The sequence below is a fragment of the Oncorhynchus kisutch genome, linkage group LG3 (genome assembly GCF_002021735.2).
Source record: "Oncorhynchus kisutch isolate 150728-3 linkage group LG3, Okis_V2, whole genome shotgun sequence".
NCBI classification, from domain to species: Eukaryota; Metazoa; Chordata; class Actinopteri; order Salmoniformes; family Salmonidae; genus Oncorhynchus; species Oncorhynchus kisutch.
Genome location: NC_034176.2, coordinates 67758397 through 67768720, shown reverse-complemented (window position 1 = coordinate 67768720; position 10324 = coordinate 67758397).

The following is a 10324-nucleotide window of genomic DNA, read 5'->3' as shown; positions in this document are numbered from 1 at the left end:
ACAGGGTACAGAATACACACACACACAAAAACAGGTCTAAATGTATTTGTATGTGTGTGTGTGTGTGTGTGTGTGTGAGAATGGATGCCATTTAAAGAGATACATTTGAAGTGCAGTCCCAGTAGTTAATGCCCAAGTGGCCGGTTTGTATGTGGGTCCCCATGGAGCCCAGGGGAGGAGACCCAGCATCTGAACTGTCCTTTCATCAGCCTGTCAGGGCAGGGAGCTGGTCACCCACACTGAGAAAGAGCACCCAGACTCCTCATCACCACACAACTCAGATATTTAAAGAAGAAATCCACAACAGCCGAGATGAGACAGGAAAGAACACAGCTGATCAGAGGAAGGGAGAGCAAACATCCCCTCCAAATGCATTAATCTTTCTATGCTCCAATAAAAACAAACAAAGGATAATAGAATAGAAAGTGAATCATGTGTCTAAGCATATCCATCCCTCTTGGTTTGTGACGATAGATTGTTCACACAGCTTTTGGTATCTTAGAATACATTTCCATGGTTTCGCGGAAGCAGAAGGGAAGGAGAAAAAGTGTGAACAGTATCTATGGAGAAGGAGGTGAGGTGGCGGTGTGGATGCATGGTAGAAGTCTGTTATACAGTCAGTTTGGTGGATAACATGTAGTCAGAGTTGAAGCTCAGTCCTAATGTAATGCAGAGGAGTGGGGAAGGAACGTGGCAGATCTGACGCCAGATGGATGAGTTGAGAGTCAGTCAGTGTGGCTGTGTGCCCAGAGAGAGTCACCAAGCCTCTCAGAGGACCATATATTCACTTACTGACATGGACACCATGGCCCTAACCCCCCAGCCGCTGTCTCAAACCAAATACTCATTCCTGGGCATCCACACATCATAATATTACTACTCACATATATCTCATATGACTGACTACATTGCCTCTTATGACTACCTCAACCCCCAACCTTTTCTACACACTTACCCCCACCATCACCTCCAATCACTCTCCCCCACACCTTGAACACCCCCCCAATCTACCACCCTGCATCTACATGTAACCTTCATAACCCATCCCCCTCCATCCCATCCCTACCCCTTCTGCAACAGCAGCCTACACTTCAACCCCAGAATCCCACCCCACCATCACTTTGATATACCTCCTGTGATGTTATGGTAAAAAAAAATATATGCTGATCGCAGTTCTCATGAGTAAAGTAACATTCCCTATACTTTCAATGCATTTTTACGCAAAAGGTGGGTTAACGGCCATAATGTGTGTTTACCTACCACTACACCACTGTATACCTCCATCCCTGATTCCCCTCCATCCATCCCCCAGCACCTTACTTTCCCTGAAATGTGTTTTATTACAGTAACAAGAGGGCTGCCATTTAGAAATCAGAAAGTCCCTGAGCTCGTCTTCTTCACGCCCATCAGAGTGTAAAAAAATCCACTCTGAAATACATCTGGCACAGAAAGAATCTTACACTAGACGGGGTATCGTACTCTATAACGAGGCAAAACGATTTGGAGAGTGTGCAGTGCACACTAACTGAGTCACCATAGAGCACATCCATTGGGGAGGGGGCCAGGGTGGCGGGGAGGGGGCCACTGCCCCCAGTCTTCTCTCCTGCTGAGGCATGGCTGTGGGTGGTGAAACGCCAGGCTCCAGCTGGTCTACTGTCTGTGGCAGCAGCTCTGGTGCAGGAGTGGAGATAGATCACTGCCCTACACATGAACAGGGTCACTGATAGCACAGCACCTGACATGAAATTACACACTAAGTGCAATGAAACATGGAGAATACAGAATAAATACAGCGGACAGTTGCAGACAGGCTACACCTAATGTGATCTTTTACTGTCATTTGATCATACACCAGCAAAATGTTATTTCGGTTAGTGTCTCCTGAAAATGGGATCAAACTGCCGATCCTTTGAGGTGACGGAGAATTGTAATCGAATGTGTATTGACCCAAAGGTGTTTTTATTTGATTTGCTGGGTAATTGATAAGGGAAAATACAGTCTGGATAGCCTGGGGATGTAGTAGATTTGATTTTCCTGCACCCCGTGTCAGCAGCTGTAAGATAAGATTTAATATTAGGACCTACAGGATTTCTTCCATTGTGCAAAATTCAGTTTCTAGCCACAGTTTTTAAAAGAAAGAAGCCACATATTTAGAGCTTGTTTCCAAAGGCACCCAATTGGCCCATAAGAATACCCTTTAAGACAAAACAAAATAAATATACACAATGATAAAAAAATCCATTTAGATAATGGTCATTCTTAATTCAATACTAGGGAGGCTCTCTAGGTAGGACATGTATAGTGTTATTGGGAATCACTCCATGTAGATGAGCTACAGTAGACAATCATTCAATTGCAATTACAGCAACAGTGTGCACTGCACTCTCTCCCAAACATGTTTTCTCGTTATAGAGTACGATTCCCCGTCTAGTGTAAGATTCTTTCTGTGTCAGATGTATTTCAGAGTGGATTTTTTTAGACTTTGACGGGTGTGAAGAAGATGAGCACAGGGACTCTGGACTGATTTCTAAAGCGCAGCCCTCTCGTTACTGTAATAAAACAAATTGTTCATGTAACTCGACAGAGACCTCAGGGGAGACATCATGCTTGAGTAGTAAAGAGAAGCTGAGCTGTGCTCCAGTCATAGCAGACACTGGATCGTGTGCTGTTTCTAGAGCTCTGAAACCTCAGATCTGCTGACAGGCCACAGGCAGGTATTCTATTATTACATACAATAAGAAACAACAAAGCCTGCTGTATTTCATGTTCCCATGCCACTGTAATGTTAGTCTGTCAAACTGCATTTCAGATTGATTTGAGCTGTTTTCTGAGCCGTTTGCTGTCACTCGCGTAAAGATGAAGCCCCTGGGAACAGAGTGAAAGTAGTACCTAGGGCCATAAGGGATTATTTAGTGGTGGATGGGGGGGGGCTGTCTTGGCTCCTAACTCCCAATGTACTCCTGACAGTTATTCCCTCATCAGCTTCTTAATGTGAGATCAATAAGGAAGCCCCCACCAGTGTTTGTGTGTACCTGCATGCATGGGAGTGCCTGTCTGTTTGTTCATCTGTTTCTGTGTTTCTCTCTGTGTGTGTGTGTGTGTGTGTGTGTGTGTGTGTGTGTGTGTGTGTGTGTGTGTGTGTGTGTGTGTGTGTGTGTGTGTGTGTGTGTGTGTGTGTGTGTGTGTGTGTGTTTGTGCATGCACATCATGCAGTATGTATGTATATCTGTGTTGTTATTGGAGATAGGGGAGGGTCTGTTTGTCTCCATAAGTCTCTCCACTAATCAGAGCCGCTCCACGCCTGTGGAGATACAGAACTAATGAAACGAGGTGTGAATAAAATGCCATTTAAGAAATTCCTGCCATGTTCCCTGCTGACAGGGCTGGGTGATGGGATGTTATAATGGAGTTAAGGTGAGGCCAGAGAGCTGCCCTAAGGGCATGATTATTCTCACTCAGAGTTATTGAATTAAAGTCCCCCTCATTCTCATTTCAGTCTGGTTCTGGAAAACTGGAATGCATTTTTCTTTTTACACCTGATTGTTTGGCCTCAGGGAGTCTGTTTTATCTTTCTCCCCCATGCCAGGTGCATGCTGGTCTAGTTTGTCAGTGTTACTTGGAATCAGAATGTTTACAACTGCACTGTCTAGACATTGTGATTTTAAATGTAACGACATATACTGTATCTAAGTGTTCTTCCTCTTTTGTTCACCATTCTACATCTTATGTCGAAAGGAGAATGTGAAATGTTTCAAGGTGGTGTATTTTAGTCACAGGGTCAGGCTGAGACAGGAAGAAACATGCTTTTGTGTTTGTTATTTTCTCCTTTTTTGTGTTGATGCAAAAAAAAGAAGCAAATTGCCAGCATTTTATGAATCATAGTCTGCCATAATCATAGGCGCTCTAGTTGAACATTAGTTTCCATTCAAAGCGCACAAGGACAGAATTGGCCCTGGCCCCTCTCTGCCCGCTGTGTCGGTAATTGTATAGAGGACAGGCCTTCATTTGAGCTGGAGAGCATAATTCAGCCGGCTTTAATAATGCATTACCATTCCATGCTGCACCTATTAGTTCTGCCAGGACTCCAGCAGAAATAAGAGGAACATATTCCAGACCTTTTTCCTCATGAAGACCCCAAGTAAATATATAAATGGATGCAGAGGCAGGCTCTGCTATTTTGAACGAGTCTCTCATATTCACACTAGCGGCTGGCCCTATTATGGTTAATATATATTTAATTGGGAAAACGTATTTGATCCAAGTCAATTTCACTCTCACAGTGGGACTCCTAACGTAATACATTACCCATGTCGGTGGCAAGTTACCCTTTCCTCCCCAGCCAAGTCTGCTCCCATTGAGTGGAGCTGACTCCCATACAATGCTATCCAATTATGACCTCTGCTTTTGTTTGTGATAACCCAAGCAGTTCCTTATGCAAAATAAATGGGACTTGAATATAGGCTAATCAGGCCAGTTAGCACACAGCCAAACCCGTCAGTGGGGGTAATGACAAAAAGCTATTTAGAGACTAATAATTATATATTCATTGATATAGAACGATGTGTTTGTGTAGGCGTGTAGACAAAGAGAAAGCAAGAGGGATGGAGAAGAGTGTAGAGACGATATTGTGACTACTTAGCCTTAGACCATTTCAAATGAAGCAGATTAGCCACAGTTCCAGTCAGAGGTGGCCAACACAGCTCCATACTACCTGCTGAGATCAATGGGGAATCATTCATTTACCCAAGTGCCTTATTTCACATTGACTCGTTTAAAATTCATGGACCCAACTCCCTTTCAGCACCTTTTCAGCATCCAGACAGGTTGAACTGCCTTTGATGAGCAAGTTGCTAACTTAACACTGAAAGACTGTTATACTTCTGCTACTCAGTATGTTCCGACCGTTAAACAGAATGGCTAAATATTCATCAGAGAGGATAGCGGGTGAGGTATCATGTCCTATTTGAACTCTTTATTTCTACTTCAATGCATCCAATCAAGAGATCTGATCGTGATTGAAAGTATCTTGGGAAAATGATGTGCATAAACACGGTCTATTGCACATTTAGTTTCTCTGTGTCCCGCCTCATCAGTTGGAGCATTGGTTGCACTATGCATTAGATGCAGTTTGAGCGTTTACAAGGACACCTTCTCTCCATTGATGGGTTTTATTAGACTCAGAGTGATGTGGCTGTATTGACTGTGTCCTTCCTGACCACTGAGAGAGGAGGGGGACACAGGTGACAGTCTCTGGAAATGAAGGACAATATTAAGGATTTGGGAGGGACTGCCCACTCACAGGAAAGGGCATTGGGATTTTACACCATGACATTATTAACTTCTCCAAAACAGGATTTAAGGGCAGATAGAGCCTTAATAAACAATTCAAACAGTTTAGTAGCTATAACTGCAGTCTTGAATGGTCTTAATGACCTATTAATTAATACAGGTGATAAATTCAATCTTACAATGTGTCTGGCTGGCCCTGATCGAGCTTGTCATGTCTTTTTATTTTCCCTAGGGAGATGACACTGCATCGTGACTCAAGAGGGCTAACATCCAAGCTGACCTTACAGAACGCTACAACAGAAACGGAGCCACAGCTCAAGGTGAAGAGTTCTGACTTTTGTGGTCCTGGACACTATGGAAGACTAGTGATTTTGTTGTTGTAAATTCAGCACCCAGACAACAAGTCATAGTCTACCTCAGTGTCCAGAACTCATGCATCAATGACACCTCAAGAGACATAATCATAGAACGCTTAGGAAGAGTGGACTCTTTTTTTTATTTTTATTGTAGGATGCACTGTAACCTATTGTCATTTCCTATGGCTCATGTGTTCTTTGACGTTTCATCATAAATTCACATAATGTAAGTCTATTACCATTAAAGAAAACTCCCCATCTTGATTGAGACAACTTTTATTCTTCTTTTCTGGCTTTTGTCAGTTCTGTGTTTAGGCTACATCTGATGTTAAAATGGACACGTTTCAGCCATAGAGGCTTCAATCATCAGATGCTGATGAAGACTTTATGGCCAGCCAAAATGGGTCCATTGAGAGTGTTGATATGGAATAAATACTCATACTTAATCCTCTTTGTTCCTATGTGGAACACACGTTTTCTATGAGAGAGCGCCACTGCTGCTGATCTCCAGCCTTTTTGGGAAATGTGTTGAAATATGTTATAAAATAATGGATTACGTGTTGTGATTCCTTATTCGATCAAGTCTTAAGAAATCTTAGCGTAGGTCCTTAACTTCTTTAGTGTTACCAATCAGAAGGTTATTAACACTGTAATAACACAATGCACACACTCTGTTTACAGATATCATTCCATGGCCCTTGAGTAGCAAATAGTAAGTAGTAAGCCTTGGACAGGAAAGCCTTGTCCATGCCAGATGGACCATAGTGCCAAATGACTCTGTATAATTTCCCAGCAGTATAGCCTTGATCAATGTAGTGAAATTCTAGACCTCTATAGAATTTTAAATAAATTTGCCGCAAGGAAAGAAGAATGTATTGGTGGAAATTAGTTGTGTTTATTGAATTTACAGTAGTTACTGGATGCAAAGAGATGGACAGATATGAAATGGAAGCCTAATGACAGCCATTTGTAATAGCTTTTTTTTAAATATGAATATGCATCACAGAGAGTAACAATGAGAGTGGGCGTTACCTTCAACTCTGAGATCAGTGTAGGATGTTTCCATGGTTACTACCATGGCAACCTTTACCAAAAAACAGACATCAGCCTAGAACAAATCAGTATGGAATAGTCTGATTTCCATGGCCTCGAGGGTCATTGTTGGTGAAACTCAACAACCCTTTCACTGTGCTGTAGAACTACATCTCTATGGAAAAGGGGCATGCTGTAGAAAGCTGGATAATTGAATGGTGCCTCAACTGAAATGGACAGACAACCAAAAGATAGACTTAACTGCTACAATAATACCAGGCTATACTGCAGGAAGAATAATCTCCAAGGTCTTTTTGCAACATTGAGTATTACAAATGGCCTGAAGTACAGTGAAAAGATTGAGTTCAGTTTGGTATCATCTATTATGGATTAATTTCAAAATGCGCTGTATAAAACAATGTTGGAAAAATACCTTTGGGATCATTTTAGCAGTAGACCTCCTCTGTCTACATTTTTCTTAGGTCATTAATTGTGCCATAGGGTTACGTTGAGTGGGTTTGAGACAGGGTCTCAGCAGCAATAGCCTACTGAAATGGCTTTCCAAGCATAGATCCAATAGTCTCAAAATCAATTTCTTAAAGATCCAATGCAGCCACTATCTCTATATCAAATAATTTATGGGTAACAATGGGTAACTTACTGTGATTGTTTTCAATCACAGTTGACTGCACAGGGCCTTTAATGAGCAAGGATGTGATACTACAACCAAAACATGACATTTACATAAATTCTTAGTGTTATTATTGGTTTATTTGTAATTATTTGCCATCTTTTATTTTGGATTTGCATTCTAGTATTTGGGAAAGGTCATTTTTAACGTGACTCCAGCTGGCTTTCTGCAGAAACATGACAAACATGATCCATACAGCTAATTTGGAAAGTATTCAGACCCCTTGACTTTTTACATACTTTGTTACGTTACAGCATTATTGGGGCGGCAGGGTAGAGTAGTGGTTAGAGCTTTGGACTAATAACTGGAAGGTTGCAAGTTCAAACCCCCGAGCTGACAAGGTACAAATCTGTCGTTCTGCCCCTGAACCGGCAGTTAACCCACTGTTCCTAGGCAGTCATTGAAAATAAGAATTTGTTCTTAACTGACCTGCCTAGTTAAATCAAGGTAAAAAATAATCTAAAATTGATTGTTTTTTCCCTCATCAATCTAGCACAATAACCCATAATGACAAGGCAAAAACTGTTTTTTTGAAATTGTACCAAATGTATATATATAATGTGCAAAAAAAATAAGAAATCAGGAATTTGCCCCCTTCCTGATTTCTTATTTTTTTTGCACATTTGTCACACTTAAATGTTTCAGATCAAACAGATTTAAATGTTACACAAAGATAACCAAAGTAAACACAAAATGCAAATAAGTGATAATTGTATTTATTAAGGGAAAAAAGCTACCCAAACCTTCATGGCAATATGTGAACAAAGTAATTTCCCCCCTTGTTAAATCATGAATTTACTGTGGTTAATCACATTTTTTGGAAAGCCGAGTTCAATTTCACTAGCCACACTCAGGCCTGATTACTGCCAGACCTGTTGAATCAAGAAATCACTTAAAGAGAACCTGTCTGACAAAGTGAAGTAGGCCAAAAGATCTCAAAAAGCAAGACATCATGACGCGATCCAAAGAAATTCAGGAACAGATGAGAAACAAAGTAATTGACATCTATCAGTCTGGAAACGGTCACAAAGCCATTTCTAAAGCTTTGGGACTCCAGAGAACTACGGTGAGAGCCATTATCCACAAATGGAGAAAATTTGGAACAGTGGAGAGCCTTCCCAAGAGTGGCCGGCCTACCAAAATTACCCCAAGAGCGTAGCGACGACTCATCCAAGAGGTCACAAAAGAACCCACAACATCTTAATAACTGCAGGCCTCACTTGCCTCAGTTAAGCTCAGTGTTCATGACTCAACCATAAGAAAGAGACTGTGCAGAAATGGCATCCATGGCAGAGTTCCAAGGCAAAAACCACTGCTGACCAAAAATAACATAAAGGCTCGTCTCACTTTTGGCAAAAAAACATCTTGATGATTCCCAAAAGTTGAACGAGACAAAAGTTGAACTTTTTGGAAGGTGTGCGTCCTGTTACATCTGGCGTAAAAGTAGCACAGCATTTCAGAAAAAGAACATCATACTAACAAATACGGTGGTGGTTGTGTGATGGTCTGGGGCTGCTTTGCTGCTTCAGGACCTGGACGACTTGCTGTGATTGATGGAACCATGAATTCTACTCTCTACCAAAAGGTTTGTGACCTCAAGCTGAAGCGCACTTGGTTCTGCAGCAGGACAATGATCCAAAACACACCAGCAAGTCCACCTCTGAATGGCTTTAAAAAATAAAATAAAAATGAAGGTTTTGGAGTGGTCTAGTCAAAGTCCGGACTTGAATCCGATTGAGATGCTGTGGCGTGACCTTAAAGGCGCTCGAAAACCCTCCAATGTGGCTGAATTAAAACAATTCTGCAAAGAAGAGTGGGCCAAAATTCCTCCACAGCGATGTGAAAGACTCATTGCCAGATATCGCTTGATTGCAGTTGTTGCTGCTGAGGGAGGCACAACCAGTTATTAGGTTTAGGGGGCAATTACTTTTTCACATAGGGCCATGAAGGTTCGGATAGGTTTTTCCCTTAATAAATAAAATCATCACTTCAAAACTGCATTTTGTGTTTAATTGGGTTATCTTTGTAATATTTAAATTTGTTTGATGATCTGAAATATTTAAGTGTGACAAATGTGCAAAAAAATAAGAAATCAGGAAGGGGGCAAATACTTTTTCACAGCACTGTAAACATATATATATATATATATATATAGTATATACACACACACACACACACACAGACTTTACTCAGTACTTTGTTGAAGCACCTTTGGCAGCGATTACAGCCTCGAGTCTTCTTGGGTATGACACTACAAGCTTGGCACGCCTGTATTTGGGGAGTTTCTCCCATTCTTCTCTGCATATCATCTCAAGCTCTGTCAAGTTGGATTGGGAGAGTCGCTGCACAGCTTTTTTCAGGTCTCTCCAGAGATGTTCGATCGGGTTCAAGTCCGGGCCGTCGACATTCAGAGTCGTTGTCCTGTTGGAAGGTGAACCTACGCCCCAGTCTGAGGTCCTGAGCAGGTTTCATCAAGATTCACTCTGTACTTTGCTCCGTTCAGCTTTCCCTCGATCCTGACTAGTCTCCCAGTCCCTGCCACTGAAAAATATCCCCACAGCATGATGCTGCCACCACCATGCTTCACTGTAGGGATGGTGCCAGGTATCCTCTAGACGTGATGCTTGGAGTTCAATCTTGGTTTTATTAGACCAGAGAATCTTGTTTCTCATGTCAGAGTCCATTAGGTGCAATTTGGCAAACTCCAAGTGGGCTTTCATGTGCCTGATACTGAAGAGTGGCTTCCGTCTGGCTACTCTACCAAAAATGCCTGATTGGTGGAGTGCTGCAGAGATGGTTGTCCTTCTGGAAGGTTCTCTCATCTCCACGGAGGATCTCTGTCAGAGTGACCATCGGGTTCTTGGTCATCTCCCTGACCAAGGCCCTTCTTCCTCGATTGCACAGTTTGGCCTGGCCGCCAGCTCTAGGAAGAGTCTTGGTGGTTCCAAACTTCTTC